Source organism: Ictidomys tridecemlineatus, chromosome 5 (genome assembly GCF_052094955.1).
Source record: "Ictidomys tridecemlineatus isolate mIctTri1 chromosome 5, mIctTri1.hap1, whole genome shotgun sequence".
Lineage (NCBI taxonomy): Eukaryota > Metazoa > Chordata > Mammalia > Rodentia > Sciuridae > Ictidomys > Ictidomys tridecemlineatus.
The window spans coordinates 79323768-79345863 of NC_135481.1; the positions used below are offsets into that span (position 1 = coordinate 79323768).

Sequence of the window (22096 nt, forward strand, 5' to 3'; positions counted from 1 at the left end):
TGCCTCTGAGCGGCTTGAGGTCTGCAGAGGGGCAGCCTTCCCCTGCTGCTCGCCTCAACCCCCGCCCCAGGTGAAGACGCAGGAAGGTAAGGTCTAGAGTGTGAGGGAGTGCGGCCCTCCCCACCTCAGCCGCCTCCTGGGATGGGACCATCCATCGGAGAGCCCCGCACAGCAGCGACCCTGCGCCCCCCCCCCCGGCCTGACTGGAAAGCTCTGACGATCAGGGAGGACTGTGGAGGGAAACCGCAGCGGGAAGTGGAGACCACAGGGTGGGTGTCCACCGGGGAACTGGTTACATCCTCTGCAGGTATTGAACTGATGAGATGCTGCGATCGAGAGGCAGGGTGGCTAAATCCACCGCCCTGTGCCTACACTTGACGGTGGGAGCACGTCTGCCATCCAGTATCGATCGAGACTGCGATACTATGAGAATTCATCTGGGAAGAAGGGCTCTCAGTGCGGGAGATCGTGCGTGCTGACAAGCCTCTGGAGCTCAGGACGCCAGCACGTTTCTGGGTCCTGGTCCTCCAGACTGATAAGTGCCCCCTCCCAGATGGGAATAGGAATGGGGAGGGGAAGGGATCTAATTTTCAACTGCCCTCGCACAAAGTGGTTTTTCTGTTCACACTTTCCACTTGTGCTATCCAGAGACATGACTTAATGCCTAACTGGCCTGTTTAGCATGGAGTAGATTGAGTGAGAAATGCTGGTGGAATCAGCATTACATCTGCTTCCCCGTACATAACAAGCGATACTTTGCAAAAAAAAAAAAAAATGTGCTGTAGTCCAAACTCAACAAATTTTCATCTGGCCCCCTGCCATGTGCCCAGCTCTGTCTTAAGAACTAGAAGAGATCTGAAAGTCCATTATACTAGCTAAACAATGAAATGATTAGACAATATTCAACAGGTGAAATGCCAAATTTTATAATAAAGTACAATGTGAGAACAGGAAAAGACGGGAAAGAACTGTGTTCAACTCTCCTTACTAAACCAAATTTGAGAAAAGACTGAGGGAGGTATTTTTAAAACAGAATATAGCAAGTTCACTAAAACATTGTCTTCCCTCTCATGAATATTTCTACAAGGAGAACATTATTGGGGGAAAGATTTGGAAGTAATTACATATTTATTAATCACTGCACACTAAGAAATTTCTACACTTGTGCACACCCTGGGAAGGAGCCAGAGAGAAGGTAGTAACTGGCAAGTCATGCATATGCACAGACCAGATCCAAACTGAGGTCTAACTAATTCCAAAGCCCAGACTCTTTCCACTCTCCCATGACTTCAAATTATTTTTCTTTCATAAAATCCCACGATAAAAAATATGTTCTGTAATACACCCACAACTGAAAACAATTTTCACAAAATAATATTTCCCTTAATTAAGTGCAATGCTTTCCCGTTTTTCATTTAATTTACAATATTTTTGGTTTCGTTTTTCAGTACTGGGGATTGAACCCAGGGATACTCCACCACAGAGCTACATCCCCAGCCCTTTTTTGAAACAAGGTCTCACTAAATTGCCCAAGCTGGCCATAAATTTGTTATCCTCCTGCCTCAGCCTCCTGAGTAGCTGGGATCACAGGTGAGTGCTGCCACATTTGACTGAATTTGCTCTTAAAAGTATTTAAAAGTATTGGTCATAGCAAATAAACTGATTTCACAACTGAGTAATGGACTAAAACCCAGTTACATTGTTTCCCTTTAAACAACATGAAATCATACAAAATAAGTAAATAAACCTGACATGTTATAACCAAATAATATTCTGAATTAGTATTTAAAATATCTAGGTCTTTTCATAGTGTTGGTATCCTTAGTTTCTCATGTTGATCATGTCTAATATATTAGTTTAAGTACCTCAAATTCTTATCAGTTCTTCCCCTTACTTCTCCCCATGACCCAGATATGTTATGTGGTATAGAAAATGTAATATTAAGAATTTTCATACTTTAAGACAGACACTTTTCCAAAGGGGCTTTTCCCCAAAGGCACAATGCTTTGTAAGAACTACTGACATATATTTTCTGCCAGATTAAATAATTTTAATAGCTTTCCATTGCCCTCAAGTATAATTTAATAACAACCTTTCTGTAAATCAGTGTAACAATGTATCAGAAACATTTTTTTAAAAGGGTATACCCTTAATCTACCATTTACTGTTTCAGTAAGTCACCCAAAATAAGAGCAAAAATTTACTGCTCACAGCAGTTTACCACAGTGTTACTTATAATCATAAATAATCAAAAAAGTAAATCATGGGATAGCTGTAATAGATAATTAGGTAACCATAAAAATGCGACAGCAGGATGTAAAGTTGCTTGTACAATAAGGAGTTCAATTATGAAAGAACAAAAGGCACAAGGTACTGGGAGTAGATATGCCAAAATGCTGTTATAATGTTCCCATAGTTAGTAGGAATTTTAAGTCTTTTTTGTTTGGAGTTTTAAAACTTTTTTTTAAATGCTCTGCATGAAATTATCTTACTCTGACAATCAGAAAAAATACATAATATAAAAATTGCCTTTAATCTCTCTAGTGTTCAATGCAGTAACTTCCCTTTAGGATATCTCAACATCAAATGGAGTAATTGTACAGAGAAGTAGCATTCTCCACAGCAATCAGCTTGAAATCTGGCCCTCACAGAGGTGACAAGCCTCTATCATGCCAGAGGTCTTCTAGTTGAAGAGCACTTTTGGGAGAAGAATAAGAATTAAACTGTGGGGAAGAGAAAGAATTTAGATGCCTGCTTCCCACTCATACATAAACCTAGATGATCATTTGAGATACGAATATTTCTTTCTCTATTTTCTCACTTAGATATTATGATAAATGTCTACCTGAATAATGAGCATGCTCAGCAAGATTGTGAAATCTTTGTTTTATCTACATGTTTTCTCTTATCATAGGCAATCTTTGCCTCCTTTTGAAACATGCAGGACCTTCATCTGCTCTGTTACACCTTAATAAAAACTCATATACACTGGATTATCTCTCAAGCTATTGATGCTTTAAATTACCTGACTATTGTCTAGGTCTAACTAGGGAATAAATTACTGTGATTTAAATTCACAAATTGAGACAGTAGAAATTAGGGAAAAAAATTTGAAGACAGACTTCTTCTTGCCTTAAAATCATATTATCTATAAAACAGGCTCAGATGACTGACCTACTTTTTAATCACTTGAATATGTAGGGAATTACTCAGGAAGAACTTTATTTCTTCTGTTTCTCTGCTTCCTCACCTCCACCTAGACATACTCCTGTAAAAGATTAACACCAGTTGCAGTTACTATAGATCTATTGTCCCCCAAAACCTAGAAGTCAACCATCTCTCCCAAATCTAAAACTGAATTTCTGTCCTGAAATGAATCCCCATCTCAGTTTCCTCACGTCAGTAATAATACCTTCATTCAGTTACCTGTCTAGACCAAAACCCCAAAACTTTTGGTTCAAGCTAAACACCCCTTAATCAACCCATTAGCAATTCTATCTTCAAAGCTTTGCCTGAATCTGAACACCTTTCAGATTCTCTATCACCACATTCTGTTTCATCTTTTACATCCACTATTGCCTTCTCTATAGTGTAGCAGCAAGATGGATCCTGATAAAATATAAATCTGATCATTTCCCTCTTTTACTCAAAACCTTCAAATGAATTGATTTCTTTTTTGTCCTTTCTCCCCCTTCCTTCCTTCCTTCCTTCCTTCCTTCCTTCCTTCCTTCCTTCCTTCCTTCCTTCCTTTCTTCCTTTCTTTCTTTCTTCTTCCAGTACTAGAGATTTAACTCAGGGGCTCTTGACCACCGAGCCTTTTCCTCAACCCTATTTTGTATTTTTATTTAGCAATAAAGTCTCACTGACCTTGCTTAGCACCTCACTTTTGCTGAGGCTAGCTTTGAACTTGTGATCCTCCTGTTTCAGCCTCCTGAGCCACTAGGATTACAAGTGTGTGCTGCCTCTCCCAGCTAAATGAATTGATTTCTAAAATACTGAGCCATCAGATTAAAAAAAAAAAGCATCACAATTTCTTACAGCTGCAACCGACCATGTATAAATCCAAAACACTGATTAATCCCTGGCTATTCCTAAATCACATCCTTCCACCACTCTTTGCCTTGTTCAATCTGTTCTTATCCACATTAGTCTCCTTTATTTCTCATACATGAGAAGCACACTTAACTCTCAAGGCTGTTGTCTTCCACTAGAATGTTTCTCTCTCCCCCCACCCTTTCTTCCTTTCTCTCTTTCTTTCTTTCTTGTGTTCCTTAACTTTGAGTCTTTAGAAGCCACCTCAGACTGGGCACTATTGTGCACATCTATAATCCCAACGTCTCTGGAGGCTGAGGCAGAAGGATAGAAAGTCCAAAGCCAGCCTCAGCACCTTAGCAAGGCTAAGGCTAAGCAACTTAGCAAGACTCAGTCTCAATAATGAAAAATAAAAAGGGATGGGGGGTGTGGCTCAGTGGTTGAGTATTGAGTGCCTCTGGGTTCAATCCCGAGTAACAAAACAAAACAAACAAACCAGCTCTGAAAGCTCTTCCCTGACCATCCTAATATCAGCCACCCTTCATCATTTTCTAGTCAGCTTTCTTTTTCCTTTGTTTTTGTAATTGTGTGTTCATGTGTGCATGCACATGCTGGGGACCAAACTCAGGGCCTCGTGTGTGCTGAACATACACTCTGTCACTGTGCTACAATCCCTCAACTTTCTTTTTCTTCATAGCATTTATCATTTCCTATCACCATAGTATTTACTCATTAATTGTTTCCTGGCAAGCTATAAGGTCTATGAAGGCAGGTTCATCCTGCTGTACATTTGTCTCTAGAACAATACTAGGCAGGCATATAAATGAATTGATTTCTAAAACAGTGAACTACCAGAATTTTTTTTTTAAGACAGCATCACAATTTCTTACAGCTGCAACCCACAGGCCTGAAGCCCATCTGAGTTTAGAGGAGGGAAAAACAGAATTTTGAAGATTCTAGATCCTAGGTATTGGGGAATCTTGATGCAGAGAAATGAAAGGAATGGAAAGGTCTTCCTTTCACTGTATGCCCTTGGAAGTGTTTTCTTCCCCACCTCAGCTACTCAAGCCATGGCTTAGGCATTCCAATTCCACCTTTTTTGGCAGGGCAAGAGGGTACTGGGAGTCGAACTCTGGCACTTGGCCACTAAGCCACATCCCCAGCCCTATTTTGTATTTTATTTGGAGACAGGGTCTCACTGAGTTGCTTAGTGCCTCACTTTTACTGAGGCTGGCTTTGAACTCCCGTTGTTCCCCTTTTGAAGTCATTCTGTACAGGGAAAATAAACCCCAACTTATAGCTAGAGTTGCTACTATTTTCAGCTTTTGTTTGCTTGCTTGCTTTTGTGTTTGTTTTGGTACAGGAAATTGAACCCAAGGGTGCTTAACCACTGAGCCACATCCCCAGTCATTTTTATTTTTATTTATTTATTTATTTATTTTTTGAGACAGGGTATTGCTAAGTTGCTTAGGACCTCACTAAATTGCTGAGGCTGGCCTCAAACTTGCAATCATCCTGCCTCAGCCTTCGGAGCCACTGGGATTACAGGTATATGTCACCACGCCCAGCTATTTTATGCTTTTAAGTAGTCTCCATACTAAGAAAATGGGAGCAAAAATAAACCAGTCAGCTACTTAGATAGATAGAAACACAAGATAGACGGGAGAAGTCTGCATATGTGAAAAACAAGGAATTTCAGGCATAGGACATGGAAAGTAAGAACCAGGTTACTGGGAAATTCAACTAGGAGCTTCAACAGGAAGTGGTACAGACTTTAAAATGAAGATAGTCATCATCTCCACCACTTTTTAATCTTTTTTTTTTTAAAGAGAGAGTGAGAGAGAATTTTAATATTTATTTATCTAGTTAGTTAGTTATCGGCGGATACAACATCTTTGTTTTGTATGTGGTGCTGAGGATCGAACCTGGGCCGCACGCATGCCAGGCGAGCATGCTACCGCTTGAGCAACGTCCCCAGCCCCACTTTTTAATCTTAAGCAACAGTTTCCTCATCATAAAATGGAAATAGCAATAATTATCTCACAGGGTGCTTTGGGCATTACATATTATTATGCACGTGAAATTCCAAAATGCATGCACCCTAAATGAATAGAAGTTATAAATTATGTGTTTGAGATGAAGGAAAACAATTGACAGTAATGGCAACCATAAATCTGCTCAAATAACAATAACTTATTATGTGACTGGCCTCTATTTTATGCCCAATTATGATACAAGGCAGTAATGATTTCTATATAGGATTTGATATGCTCAAAATTAATTTTGCTTCATATGGTTAACAAAAAAAAAATTCACCAAACACATAAAAGATGGAAGAAGGCAATGTGGTTTACTGGGTTAGCCTGAGTTGGAGTCAGTGAGGCCTGACTTTGGATTTTGACTGCCATTTACTTATTGTGTGGTTCCAGTTTCTTATCAGAGAGGCTTAAGAGTGTAGTATTTCCTATAAATGAAATCCGATGATGTTTTTTAAAAAGCATTAAGTTATATAATCAGATCTTTATTTTGGAAAAATATCTAAGGCTATATTGAAGCAAAACCATGGTGTTGAGGGGAACATATGGAGAAGTTAAGAGAGTGGGATGAGACTTGACACAAGGGGTGCAGCCAGAAAATATTAAAATAGTTGACAGAAGATAATGTGGGCTCATTTATTCAAATGTTGAATATATTTAAACAGTGTATTGATAAACTATTTAATTATACTTATCTATATGCATGTTCTCCCTGCCCCCTGCATTGAACAGTAAAATAAATAATACATTCTACAAACTTGAAAGTAGAGGGAATTTACAACTTGACTTTCAACTTGACTTTCACTAGGTCATGAAAGACTGTTAAAATTGGAATTTATGTCAGGGACTAGAAGCAATGAGAAGGTAGCAAACTTAAACTAGCAAAAAAAAGAATTTTTGAAGGTATGAGACGTAACACCTTAATTGTTGTGCTGGGTCTTTTCCCTCAGGCATTCTCACACTCCAAATCCCTCGCTCTACCTCTATCTTCTAAGATAGCTCTTTCATCAAATGATTTTAGCCACTTTGGCTCACTGTTTAACTTTCCTATATTACAGGCACTTAAAACTTTGTCAATATTGCATGAAGACATTTTCCAAATATTAGAGATTCTTCTATAAGAATTTTTACCTCCTTCTTTCTAGTCTCAAAGGAATTCGTGTTTTCTGGAATGGTTCATTACACAAAAATAGTAGATTTGAATCCTTGCTTTGTTATTTACTAAAGAGGTTATCTTAGAAAACTTGTTTAATCTGAATTTTATTTCTTTATCTCTAAATTATGTATTACCATGACAATACATACATAATAGCATGAGAATTAAATAAGATAAACTTGTATCCTCTATAGCAGTGGCTCATACTAGTGCTGCATATGAATATACCTACTTGGTGTTGCTTGTAAACTCATTAAGGTAGAGGTTGACTATCTAATCTGCTTTTCATTATGCAAAAAAAAAAGAGTGTATATGTATTCCAAATAAGCATTTTGGAATACTTACGAAAGATGTCTAGCTGGCACAGGGCAGGCAGGGAGATCCTGTCAATCTTTATATATTTAGATTTAATATTTAATTCATATGCTTGGAAAGAATATGTAGTTTGCAATTGTACATGCCAAGTTTAGGTGTGTGTGTGCACACTTTCCTCCTCATACACATCCATACTAATTTATGTTTTTTCTCTTTGTAACTGTCAACTTTTGCTCTAGACAATCTTGAGAGTTTATCATAATCTCAAGATTCATATGAACTAATTCAGCATCTGCTTGGTTAACTGAACCTCTTGTAAGTATAAAGTCTCCCTCTTCATCTTTAATAACACTTTTTGCCTTAAATAGTTTTCTTCTGATGTTTTTCTTCAAATCGGCTTTCTTTTGATTGATATTTGCAAGGTATATGTTTTCCTTTTAAGTTCAACCTTTCTTTATCATTATGTTTTCAATGTCTCCTATTAATAACAGTTGGATTTGTTTAACCAGACAGTATTTAACTTGTAACTGGAGCATTAAGTCCTTTTACATTCATGTAATTGCTGCTATATTTGGAATTTCAATCTTCTGTCTTTAAAAATGTGCTTTATTTGCCTAATGTTACATTTCTTTTTCTCTTTTGTTCCTTGGGTTGGTATCTTATTTTTATATATCGAATCTCCTCTTTACCAGTTTAAAATCTTTCTTGTATTCCTGTATTGATTATTTTTTAAATTACATCATAATTTTTAGTTTAGAAAAAATTGTCTCTGATAGTAAAATGACATTAGAATACTTGAATTCCATGTACTCTCTCCTAATTTATATGCTACAGTTTGGAGAGGGGTCTTATTTTTTTTCTTTGTTTTTTAGTACTAACATTGAACATACTAGACACTAGACAAGCACTGTACCACTAAGCTGTAACCCTGGCCCCTTTAAAAATTTTTATTTCAAGGCAGAGTAAATTGCCCAAGCTGGACTCCAACTTTCAATCCAGGTGCTGCTTCAGTCTCCTGAGTCGCTGGAATTACTGGCATACACCACCATGCCTGACTTATTGCTTTGTATTTTAATGTAGTATTTTTTTAAAGTTCACAATATTATTGTTTTACACATCATTAGATTTGCTCACAAGTTTTCCTCTTAATTCCTTGTATCTCAGAGTTTCCATAAGGGATTATTTCTCTCCTGCCTGGAATACATGCTTTAAAATTTCCTTCACTGTAAATTTGCCAGTGGCAAAATATGTCAGCTCTGAGGTGTCTGAAATGCCTTTATTTTATCTACTGTAGAGTTTTAGGTTGGTAACTATTTTCTTTCAAAATAACATTCTGCTCTTGTTTCCCATTTTCACTAGTGAAAAGAAAGGCGGCTATTGGTAGATGTTGCTCTTTTGAAAGTAATGTGTCCCTTTCTCTGGCTGCTTTTCACGTTTGTTTGGATTTTTTGTTTTTGTGGTGTTTGTTGTTGTTATTGTTTTGTTTTGTTTTGTTAGGGGTACCAGGAATTGAACCCAGCAGCACTCAACCACTGAGCCCCAGCCCCAGCCCTATATATTCTTTATTTTGAGACAGGGTCTCACTAGGTTGCTTATAGCCTCACTAAATTGCTGAAGCTGGTTTCAAACCTGTGATCCTCCTGCCTCAGTGGGATTACTGGGGTGCACCACCACACCAGACTAAACACATTCTTCTTAAATTTTTAAAAATATATTTTAAGTTGTAGATGGACACAATATCTTTATTTATTATTTATTTATTTTAATGTGGTGCTGAGGATAGAACCCAGTGCCTCAGCCATGCCACAACCCCAGCCCTTCTTAAATGTTTTTTATAGTCTTAGAGTCTGAGCCTGGCAAATCCAATAAAGTCTTTTTGAGTCTGTTTCTGTTGTCTGTTATCTCTGTTTATTCTTCTTTATTTAATCTAGTTTCATTGTTTACCTGATTTCTTTGATTATGTGCTCAACATTGTAGTTGAAGGATTATTTCTAGAATGATTTTATACCTATGATGTAGGTGTCTTACTTCAGGGAGGATTTATATTTATTTCTGCCCTGCACTTCCAGTTTAGAATTGCTTTAACCTAAGTTCAAGACTTGCAATTCACTGACCTAGGCAATTTGAATAAAGCACTAAATTCTCAATGGCTTTGGTGTCCCAGCATCCTATGGGGGAAGACCTTCTCCTAGACTTCCTCTCTTATCCAAGTCCTGGATTTTGCTTTTTGCTTCCCCAGTCCTGCAAATCTAGACGATAAAAAATTTTCAGTTGTTTCAAGTCAGAAATTTCAAGCAGGGCAGATAGTATCCATATTCAACATTCCATTTCTTCTTCACCTGTAATCTGATACTTCCCTACTATCTTTTCATAATCTCTTACATTTTAAAAATATTTTAAAAATCTAGCTCTTTCAGTTATTTTCCCTGGGAGGGTTCATCTAATTGACCCTAACAACAACAGAGCCATTAAGTCAAACCAACATTCAAATTTTTTTGATAAATATTGCAAAACTGGCCTTCTGAATGATAGTGTCTATTTATACTTATATCCACAAGCAGAAGAATGCCACGTTCCCTTTTCTCTCCTCTATGTTCTGTTACTTATAAGGAAATGTATTCACCAATTAGATAAGTTAAAAGAATTGTTTTGTTACAATAAATGTGTATTTATTTTATTATTCATGAGATTTAACATTTTATAATCTGTTTATTGAATTTTTATTTCACTTTTTATACCTTAATGTACTCAAATTCTCTATTATTTATTTTTCCTAGAGACCTTTGGCTGTCACATAGCTGGAACCAACCAGAAAGGCTGTATCCGTTTTTCAAATATTAAAATAATTTCATATCAGCAGATAGGCATCACCTTTCTGAATGCTCTCTCCCCAGCCTCCCACCCCAAATCCTCACCATTATCCATCAACTAAACAGTTCATATCCAATATATCACTGGATCTTCAGGGCCAGAGTCCAGTTTTATGGCCCTTCCACAATTCTCATAGGTTAGTAGGCAGTCATAGATATCGTTCTATATTTCACTATAGCCCCTGTGAATATATATTGAAAGTATTTTTCCCATTTGGAAAGAGGACTGTAAAATGCATCAAACTGTATCCTATTTTTCCATTCCATAGTCTCCTTCCTTAAATTTTATTTATAATTAGTTGTTGTTTCTCCCAAAATTGCTATTAATACTATGACTGTTTTATTATAAATTATCTCTTAGCTCTTAAAAAGCTAAAAAGGAATTTATTCACAAACCTACATAAGATTTTCATTGAATTTTACTATGTTTTGGAAACCTTTTAAACTTATGGTTATCTGTTTTGATGCTTTTGGCAGACACCACACATTTTAAATCTTGTAAATATCAGTAGAGGCCAAAATAAGTAATAGTTCATGTTGGAGAATTTGTAAAGCAGTTGAAACAAATTTTTGTTTATAATATGTGTGCCTCCTAAAGAAAGAATTAACTAATTTTTTATGGACTAAACCATTTTCATATTTGCTTACAATACTGATCTATAAATATGCAAGTCCCTTTATGGCCTTCTGCCAAATATGTTAGTTCGGTATCATGATCTATTTTTATGACTTTCTGTTTTGAATCTGATAACCACACCACTGCATTGTTATTATCTAGGCAACATCTTCCCAGCATTTCAATTATCTTAATCTCATGCAGACCCACATCAAAGGCTTTTACAAACATTTAGATATATTGTTTGTCCAGGGAGTTTCCTTTATCCACAAACTTGTTGAGTAATTTTATAAGACCAAATAAATCAGATTTGCCTGGCATGATCTGTCTTCATAAACAAATGCTGTCCATTGCCCATCACATTGTTATCTAAATGATTTCAGATCAATTTGGTTCACTCTAACTTGGGCAATTGCATTCTGCCATCCCCAAACTCCCTCTGTTTTTCAATTGGAGACATTATTCTTCCTTTCACTTAACAAAGTGTTCTGTGAAACAAGCAGGCAAGTATCTGAACCAATAAAGCCTGGTTCCTGAAGATTTTCGTCTGATAGGCTGAAACTATGTATCATATCCATGTTGTAGCTTTAACTAGTGACATTCTTACCTAAATCATGGTTCTAGATGTCATAAGTAGATTTGTTACATCAATGGGAAGTACAGGCAAAACAAAGAATATCTTCTTTTCATATGTATTTTTAGTATATACTAAGTTTCTTGCTTCATAATTAGATTTAGTTGAAATTGAGTTTTATACCAGGTAAATAATTAGATATACTTGATGTAAAATGATTTCATTAAAAACTTGCTATATATTATACTGAAGCAGAATGATCATCCAATAAAATGCTTCATCCAAGAAAAATGATCATTGCTTTATATTTCAAGATAAATGAATAAGTTCTATTCATTACTTGCTGTATCATTACATAAAATGGATAAATTTGTTGATGCTCTTTCTCTTACACTTGTATGATGGCCTGTGACTTATCTCCAAAAGTGACATTTGCCTAAAACTATATGTAAATTGTGGGACAATCAAAATAGGTACTGGTCTAGCTGAAAATTTAATGTACTGACAAAGCATATGTCCAGAAGGAGAGATGAGCAACCTTCTAATCCCTTTTGTTTTCCTGTATCTCAATTTTAACCAGGCTCAGCTTGAACTAATGTGTACAGTGTCCCTGATGCTCTAGTTTTATTGTTAGAAATGTTTAAAACAAAACAAACCCAGGTTTAAAAATTTAGTTATAACTCCCAGGGAATGAATGGTTCACACACTGGGAGCCATTTTAATGAGCTGTTGTAGCACCAAACCCACATAATTCAAGAAACAATATGGGAAAAGAAACTACAAAAGACACCCTAGATAGAAAAGAAAAATTGCCATTATTTATTCACTGCAAGTATCTGCATTACTAATAGAATGTAGTTAGAGTTTCTCTATCCAATAATGAATTAATCAAACCCCCAAAATATATGCAAAGACTAGAGGAAATATTCACAACATTAAATCACAGTAGCATCTTTTTAAAAATTATATATCTCCCACATATTCATTGCTCTAATTGGTAAATAATCATCTTTTTTAAATTAAGAACAATAGCTTATGGTACCAATTTTAATAACATCTTTCTTGATTTTTAGATTTATATTGCTTAAATATTAACCATGCTTATTAGTGGAAGACATTAAATACTGCATGTGTGTGTGTCTGCATTGGAAATGATTATTAAAGAGGACAGTATTATTGTGAGACAAAAAGAAAGTCTCAGTCTTTGCTGTATTTCCTTTACTTCCTTTATATACTTCCTTTATATATTTTCTTTACTTCCTCGAGACCTTACATAAGGATAATTAGAATATTGGTCTGGCTTCCATTGTATATCAGAGCTATCTGTCATTGATAAAACCTTTACCTGCCTTGGTACATTGTAACTACAGTGTCAATACATAAAAAATGTCATGCTTTTCTACAAAGCAGATTTCCCTAAAGGTATATTGTTAATGTTTAATGAAGTAGGAGAGGTTAAGGGAGGATAGAAGTACAAATAAGACTAACCAAGAAAACATTCTCATCGAGCTACTTCACCTGAACTCTACTACATTATACACAGAAGATTGCTTGACTATTCTCTCAACCTCCCAAGGAAGGTTTGCAATCATTCTAGGATAAGAGAAATTAACTTGTAACATACAATGAATTACTTAGGTTACTAGGGCTCAGTTCTCCTCCAAACCAGTCAAGACTTGTAACTATATTCAAATATAATTCCTTAAATTATACATTGTAACTTCAAAATATGGTTGAAATTCAGATGAAAGCAATTTTGATAGTATCTATCATTATCACAGCATCTAGTATAAATAAAGAAATTGCTTTACTCCCCAAAAAGGTTAAATGCAATTAACTTTTAAAACTTGTTTAATGGCCCACACCTGTAATCCCAGTGTCTCAGGAGGCTGAGACAGGAGGATCACAAATTCAAAGCCAGCCTCAGCAACTTAGAAAGGCCATAAACAACCTGTCTAAAAATTTTAAAAACATTAAAAGAAAAAAAAAAAAGTCTGGGGATGTGGTTCAGTGGTTGAGTGCTCCTGAGCTTAATCCCTGATTAAAACAAACAAACAAACAAACAAACAAAAACTAAAAATAACACTTGTTTAACAATGAAAGTAACATTGTTACTTCAAATCTTTTGTGGAATAAGAATTAGGGTGCTAATTAAAACAAGAACTATATAATATTCATTAGTATTCAATTGACTTTCACACCTTAAAAAGCCCCAATTTCATTTCCAGATCAGTAGGTTTTATTCTTACTTTTGTCAACAACTTATTGATAGACAACGTAACTTGCTGTTTCAACTTCAAATACTTGATTAAAAAAATATCAAGGGCTGGGTTTATGGCTCAGTGCCAGCGCACTCACCTCACAAGTTCGAGGCCCTGGGTCCGATTCTCAGCACCACATAAAAATAAATAAATAAAATAAAGATATTGTGTCCATCTACAACTAAAAAATAAAATAAATTTAAAAAAAATATATAAAAATATCCAGGCATCATGTTCCTGTAGATTCAACTACTCTGGAAGCTTAGCCCTCTTTTTAAAAATTATATCTCACACACACACACACACAAAAAAAATTATAGGGGCCACCTCTCGCTGGGTGTGTTGGAACTTAGAGCCTTCAAAGGAAATTAATATCTATTTATGTTTTATGAATTTTATTATAAATAAGAAAGTAGACCACAATACTTATTTTTATTAAGCTTTTGCATCTATCTTCTCTGGGCAGGACCCCTTAAAGAAAGTTCCAAAATGAACGGGATCAGGGAAAAGCAGCATACAAAAAGATAAGTAGGTGGTGAAAAAGAAATAAGTAAATAAATAACACAGTGGAACCAAAACACAGTAGATACCCATTAGTGTATTCAAGAGCCTACACAATGCCCTATAAATATTTAATATTTCAACTGAGAAAGTGTGTGTGTGTGTGTGTGTGTGTGTGTGTGTGTATTGGGTACAAACGTGAACATATTTTGGACAATTATGTGCGAAATCCTCATCATGACCATTTTCACTGAACAACTTGCCTATAAGTGGAGGATTTTCTGAAACTGAAATTGCTATTTGCACGATGTGGTGCATTGAAGCAATTCAAGGCTTTCATTCCACTTCACTGGAAATGAAGATTCACTATATTAACGTCCTCTAGACACTTATGTGGTGTGAAATTATTCCCCTCAATTACAAATTCTTCCAGCTTTCTCTGTCCTTGCTTCCCTATTTTCAAGTCTCATTTCAAATACTCCACAAAATATTTGGCTTCACTTGGCATAAAAGAAGCAAACCTCTGTTCCTTCTTTCCCCACCTGTATATGGAGATAATAACACTTGCCTGTCTCATAAAGAGGCTGTAAAGCATAATATTTTATAAAGTACTTTAGATTCCTTAGATGTGAGGGCTAATGGAAACAAAATCTCTATCTATTCTTCCAGTTCCTCTCAAGTTGCCATTTTCTTTTTTGCTTATTTATTTATTTTGTTTGGATGTTAAGAAGAAATATTTTGCTATTGAATGCTGAAGCTTGGTTTTATTTCCTTCAGCTTCTTCCCACTTTTATTTCCTGGTGACCCCTTCTGGTTTCACTACCATGGAATCACAGATTACAAGAATTGAGTCAAGTAGGATCTGTCTTCTAACTAAAGCATTCAGACATGATCTAATATTATAACCAAGGAACCTCCCAAATACTAGTTCCTCACTTGAAGTTTCAGGAGGACAAACTGGATACAATTTCCACTCCTTGCCACCACATGACCATGTACTTATGCTCTCTACAGGCTGGGGTGCAGCTCAGTGGCAGAGCGCTTGAAATGCATGTGCAAGGCCCTGGGGTTCAATCCCCAGCAGTGCCAAAAAAGAAAGAAAAAAAGAAATCTTGAGCGCTCTACCCACCTGGTCTATATTTATTCTGATTGAACGTATTTATCTCTCTCATTAAATTAAAGAAGTGACTTGGTCTAGCCACAAAGTACCTAGAAGGACATTTTATTCATTGTCTTAAATAAATGATTCATGATAATCATAAGTAAAGACAAATTTTATACCTCCTAAGATAGTTGCATTGCAAAAACATCTTTGAGCCAAACTGGACTGAGCCTCAAGATGCTGCTGCCCATTATTTTTACACACAAAGTAGTCCCAGTGTTGAGACCTGCTCGATGAGATCCCTTGGAGTTAACTGGATCATTTTTATGTATCTCCAAGTCAAATTCTGACTGAACTCTTCTCTCTGGCGCCACGAATAAGAGTTTACACTGAGATCTAAAGATATGAGCCCCTTCACTACATACCATACAACCATTTCTTCAGAATGGTACTTGAAGAATCCATCAAGTACCTAATAGAAGAACACAAAGGGAAGTGAGAAGAGGAGTACACGAAGTATACAATGACAGGATGATGTTGAACAAATAAATTAACTAAATAGTCCTCAAAGCTGGACAGATCCAAATTCCTGAACCTGGCACCAACAGTGGTGTTCGCCTGTAATCCCAGTGACTCAGGAGGCTGAGACAAGAGGATCACATGTTCAAGATCAGCCTCAGCAAGTTTGTGAGGCCCAAAGCAACTTAGTGAGACCTTGTCTCAAAAACTAAAAAGGGCTGAAGATGTGATTCAGTGTTTAAGCACCCCTTGGTTTAATACCTATACCAAAAGCACCCTTGGTTCAATACCTATATCAAAAGCTCAGGCGTGTGTGCTTGTGTATACACACACACACACACACACACACACACACACCATAAATAAAACAGATTCAAATTCTTATACTGGCTGGGCAATTTGTTATCTTTGTTACATTGAGTGACTTAATTAACCTCTTGTTGAATTCCTATTTCCTCATTGTTTTTTTAAAAAAAAATCTATGAAAGTTGTGAAGTAGTTTACTAGCTTATGTCTGATCCAATGTAGAAGCTCAAAAAAAAAGGTATTAAAATTATTATTAGGAAACACACCATGGAAATTTATGAAATTAAACAAATGAAGAATTACCTTAACCAAAATACAAATGAAACGCTGCTGAAAACAGCCTTAGGGAAAACCTAAGAGATTGAATCACAGGAGTCTCTTCATTGAGGAGCCAGGAAATAACTTTCTCCCTGTCCAATCTCACTCACTCCTGAGTTCAGACGGTGAGACTTTTGGTAGAATAATTACAGATCAAGAATAATAAAACCACAGTCTGAATAAGATGACTTCCAATTTTCTCCTAGGGTTGCTGTCTGGGCAAGAGGTTCTCTGGCTCTCACGAGCCCTTTGATTATCTAGCCAGGTTGAACAAGACAAGAAAGAAAAAGGGCAATGAGGCAAATACTTGATCCATTTATACAATTCTACATCTTATTCCTGTAGGTTCTCTGTAGGAGGACTGAGAAAGATACTCTATACTGAAATAATCTTTTCTTCCAGAATTCTGGGTAAAGGAGCAGTTCCCAGACACAGATAAAAGAATGCATAGTGACTTGGAAAGCTGAGGCAGGAGGATCTCAAGTTCAAAAGTAGTCTCAGAAACTTAGCAAGGCCCTAAGCAACTTAGTGAGACCCTATTTCTAGATAAAATATAAAAAAGGTTCACACACACACACACACACACACACAGAATGCATAGGGGCTGGGGTCATAGTGCAGTGGTAGAGTGCTTGTCTAACATGCATGAGGCCCTGGTTTGATCCCCAGCACCACAAAATACAAAAAAACTTAAAAATCACAGTAGCTCTGCCTCTTCCTCCTGTGGTTAAGAAAATAAATTGAAAGAATATCAAAGACTATATTTTATATGTAAACAGTTTTTTGGACATCTCAGGAAAGTCACAGAAGACACCTTAAAAAAATAAAAGCTGGAGACCAATAGGTAGTGAATACATAGGTGGACTAATAGACTGACAGGAATTATTATTAGTGGAATCTCATTATAGTAGGGTTCTCCAGTGTGAACGATGTCAGACTTAATCCTTCAAAAAAGATTAAAAACATATTTGAAGTGAGAGTTCATGCATCATCAAAGAAATGGTAAAGATTTGTCAGTGGGGGAAAATATAAAGACTTTTAGTTTGTCTGGACCTACCTGAGCTAATTCAAACACTTATTACATTTCCAACCAACTTGAAATTCTAAGATTTATAAGAATCTGCGAGTGCATAGCCCATTATAAGAAATTGGATAAATAAATGGGAAGATGGTTCAGAAAAGCCATTTTTTACCATAAAGAAGTGAAGTAACTGGTAATATGGGCAGGTTTAAGTAACTGATTTACATGCTTTAGGAAGGCTTAGTAAGTAGCATAATCTGAGGTTTTCCTTTTGATTATATTCTTAATATGTTCCTAGGGTTCAAGAAATAGAATAGAAAAAGAATTAATTGGTGTGCAGATATAAACAAAGGTTGTATTCTAGTCCAGCAAGGGTTTCTTGTTGTTGTTGTTTTGCCAGGATACTAGGGATTGAACCAAGAGGTACTCTCCCACTGAGCTACATCCCCAGCCCTCATTATTTTTTATTTTGAGACAGTGTCTCAGTAAGCTCCCCAGGCTAGCCTCAAATTTGCAATCCTCCAGTCTCTGCCTCCTGAGTCACTGCGATTACAGGCATGCACCCCATATTCCTACCAGTTCAGCTAGTTTTTTCCCTTTTTGTGAATGCTTGTAATTGAGGAAAATTAAGCTGAGAGAGACTTTCTAGTCTGCTGTAGAATCAACCAACTAAAACTGGGTTGTGCAATTTTATATTTGAAAAATAATTGTAGATGTACTTAGGTTTAAGTCTCTGTAGGAAAAAAAATAGTACTTACAAATATTTTTATTATGCTTTGCTTGGTCTGAATGTGTGTGTCCCTCACCCCACAGATCTATACACTGAAATCCTGTCTCCACCGGGCATGGTGGTACACACCTGTAATCGCTGGCAATTCAGGAGGCTGAGGCAGGAGGATTGCAAGTTCAAGATCTCAGCAACTTAGTAAGAGCCTGTCTCAAAAAATAAAAAAGAACGGAGGATGTAGCTCAGTAGTAAAGCACCCCAGGGTTTAATTCCCAATAAAAAGGAAAGTGGGAGGAAGGAAAAAAGAAAAAAAAAACAAACAACAACAACAACAAAAACCCTTCTATCCCCTAAGGTGCTAGTATTAAGAGGTGGGGATTTTGGAAGTTGAAGAGGTCCTGAGGGTGGGCCCCTCATGAAAGAGATCAGTGCCCTAATAAAACAGGTCTCAGGGAACTCCTTCCTCCTTTTTACCATGTGAAGTTATAACCAGAAAGCACCATGTAGGAACGAGACGGTGAGCTCTCACCAGATACTGGACCTTGTACATGTATTTGTACTTGGTCTTGTACTTCCCAGCCTCTAGACCTGTGCAAAATAAATTTCTGCTTTTTAGGATACTCAATTTATGGTATTTTGTTATAGTAGCCCAAACACTGACTAGGATATGCTTAATTTTAGAATAATGAAAATTTAATTATCTTAAATCATAACTCTTATCAAATGAATTAAGCAACTCGAGTATAAATTTTCCCATTATTTTAGCTCTTTTTTTATTTAAAAAATGTAAAAATCAGTACCTTATCTTCTACTGCTTGAAAATATTCTGGATTGAGTTGTTTTCTTGTTTGTTATTGCTGTTGCTTTGATTTTTCTTTGTTTTTTTCCAGTGGATGGAATATTATAAACTCCTTGGATTATAACCCATTTCTTTCACTTCTTGATGCCACCTATAGCATCTAAAACAACAGAGGACTTGCTACATATTCATTGGCTTGAATCAAAGAAAATGTCTAAAAAGGACTTGCAAGGTTCTATGCCCATTTCTGTTTTTAGAATCACACTAACATCAGCCTAGAAAGATAAAAATTAGTCCTCCTGTTAAACCCCAGAAAAAAGTGGTTGCCACAACTTCTAAAAGTAGTCCTGTCCAATGTTAAAAGTGCTTACAGACCCTGTATCTCAGCACCAAACAAACGAAAACATCAACAAAAATGTTTACAGAGAGCTAGGGCTGTAGCTCAGAGGTAGAGCGCTTGCCTACTAATTTTACTGTTTATAAAATTAATTAAAATATATTTTAAAAAATAGAAAGGGATTATGTATATTTTACTTTTCTTTCTACTCCACTAATGGCATTTGTTTTATCATATTATAAAAGGTTTAGTACCATTAATATTATGTAGGAACTTTCTAAGATTTCTGTAGAATGTTGGGAGGAAATCAATAAGATAATTAAGAAGGTGGAAAATATTCATGAATCTTGATTTCATTCAGAAACAACTGTTATTATGCAGGAACAACTATTAAGAATAGAATTTTAATTCCTGCCATGAGATTTTAAAGCCTAATAAACAGAGTTAATTCCTCTTTCAGTATAATGTTTTTAATATTGCCATACCTTTTCACTCACAAACTATATACCTCAAAGTAAATAAAACTGGCGTTCAAAGAGATTTTGAGTCATTAAAAACATGAAGTTGTTCGGTGACTATAATTACTAAACTTCTAGCAATTACTCTCTTTTCCTGACATCAGATTAAAAGTTTTATCATATATTAATTATTGCTTTGGGCATGGACTCTGAATTTCACTGAGTTCACCAGCTCTAGACGCCTACAAATATGTTTTGCTATAAATTACTGGCACTGTTTCTGTTGATATTCAGCATAATCAAACATTTGTAAGCATGCTGTCTTTTCAATCTGTTCAGCTGATGCACTTTACCTGATCTTTCATTAAAGTAATCAAAACACTTGCTGTGTCGCATCTAATGAATGTTGCATGTATGATTAAGTGCTTTCATTCATATTGCAAGTTTGATTTAATGTAATCTGCCTTTCAGACAGCCATTAGCCTAGCTCCTACGTGAATTCGATTAATTGGCTGAATTCTTCCAGATGTCCATTAAGCATTACAGGAATTTCTATGTAGAAACAGCAGGAACTGTCTAGCACAGAACCAAACAATGAAATGTTATATTGCTGCCATGACTTACAAAAAGCTGGATTCATTTTCATTAATAAAACATCTGTACTCCTGCACAGCTATGCATTGAGATGCATTTATTTTATATGTTTATTTCTCTTATGACTGTAAAAAGATAGTTAAACAGAAGCACATTTACTGATATGTACACCCAGAGTTTAGCAGATACTGATTGATAAAACAGTTCTTTTTTTTTTTTAAGTTTACAGTAGGTCCTAAGCAGAAGAAATATACTAACAGACACCTGTTTGAAACTGTATTTTAAAATACCCTGAATTACCACAATAGAAGTTTTAAAGTGACATTAGATATTTATTTTGAAAATGACTTGATGGCTCTGCCCTCACCCAAGCTATCAAGTCTTCAGAAGAGAAACGGGTAAATGTGGCTGTCTGCTGGGATGACTTGCTATTGTTCTGAACAGCTCTGGGTGTCTTTCTACTCAGTATGTTTTGTTTTGTTTTCAGTGTTAATAGTTCTTAAAGAACAGGTAGAGATTCAGCCTTGTGTACATCTAGCTCAGTACATTTTACCACTTATAAATGCTTGTTACCCAATCATTTGGGGAATTTATGATTAATAATGGAACTAAAAGGTAAATTTGAAAGGAAGCTAGTATTAGACAAGGACAATTACATACTCTAACACCAATAATCATCTTGAAATTAAGAGAGTACCACAAAAGTAACTTTGTGTCTCTTATACAAGGATCTACAAATTGGTCTTACCCATTAAAGTTGAAAATTTTTTCTTATGCCCATAACTTTATGAAATGAAGTTTGTAATGTATGTAATCCCTGCTATAAAGATATATATTATTGAACTTTAAGATTAAAATGCTTTTCATCCTTTTGTATCCTTACACAATTAGAGAAAATAGATAAACTTGGAGAGGAGAAAAAGTAATTTCATAGCATACATTCAAATCATTCATCATAACCTTAAATTTTTCTAAAATAATTGAACATTGAAATTTTAAGTTTTACCTGAAATGACTTCTCTATTAGTAGCTTCTACTTCACTGGGGCTGTTTTAAAAAGTGATTGTTTATTACCTACTAGTCTAGTCTAATTATGAGTATGTGAAGTTATACTAACTGGAAGAGGGCACCTTTCAGGATCAGATCATTAGTCATACATGCCATGTGAATAACATGATGTCTCTGGAGTTCCATCATGGGGCTTAAATAGGCAATATCTGCCTTGACGGCAAGTTTGACAATGTTTAGAGAACAGAAAATTCTAAAAAGGAAGATAGTTGACCGTCTCCTTGTTGGTCTTGTTACTAAAACAAAGATTTAAAAATTTCTGAGTTTGCCCAACATTTTCAGAGTCACTCAGCAAAGATTCACTGCTAGGGAAATATAGAGACATATAAGCCACAGTCTCTGCTGCACTCGTAGGAGAAAGCAAGCCTGTCCATTACATGACAAGCACCATTCTAAAAGTCATTTGAAGCCCTGTGACAGCATAAAGGTGGGAATGCTGCTCTCAATTCCCTAGGGCTTCACAGAGTGAACATGGCAGCTGTGTCT

The 22096-nt window shown here is 35.9% G+C and overlaps 1 long non-coding RNA gene across 2 annotated transcripts; it reads left to right on the top strand.

Annotated features, from left to right (window-relative positions):
- The first annotated feature begins 94 nt into the window (after positions 1-94).
- LOC144377844 (uncharacterized) lies at positions 95-20329 on the top strand. Of its 2 annotated transcripts, XR_013439031.1 has the most exons (6): positions 95-269; positions 1449-1590; positions 7779-7854; positions 10317-10546; positions 18441-18552; positions 19245-20329. It is a non-coding gene; the product is annotated as an uncharacterized LOC144377844 (long non-coding RNA). The 2 variants fall into 2 exon arrangements; XR_013439030.1 differs by lacking the exon at positions 95-269 and having other exon boundaries at positions 282-1590.
- The last annotated feature ends 1767 nt before the right edge of the window (positions 20330-22096 follow it).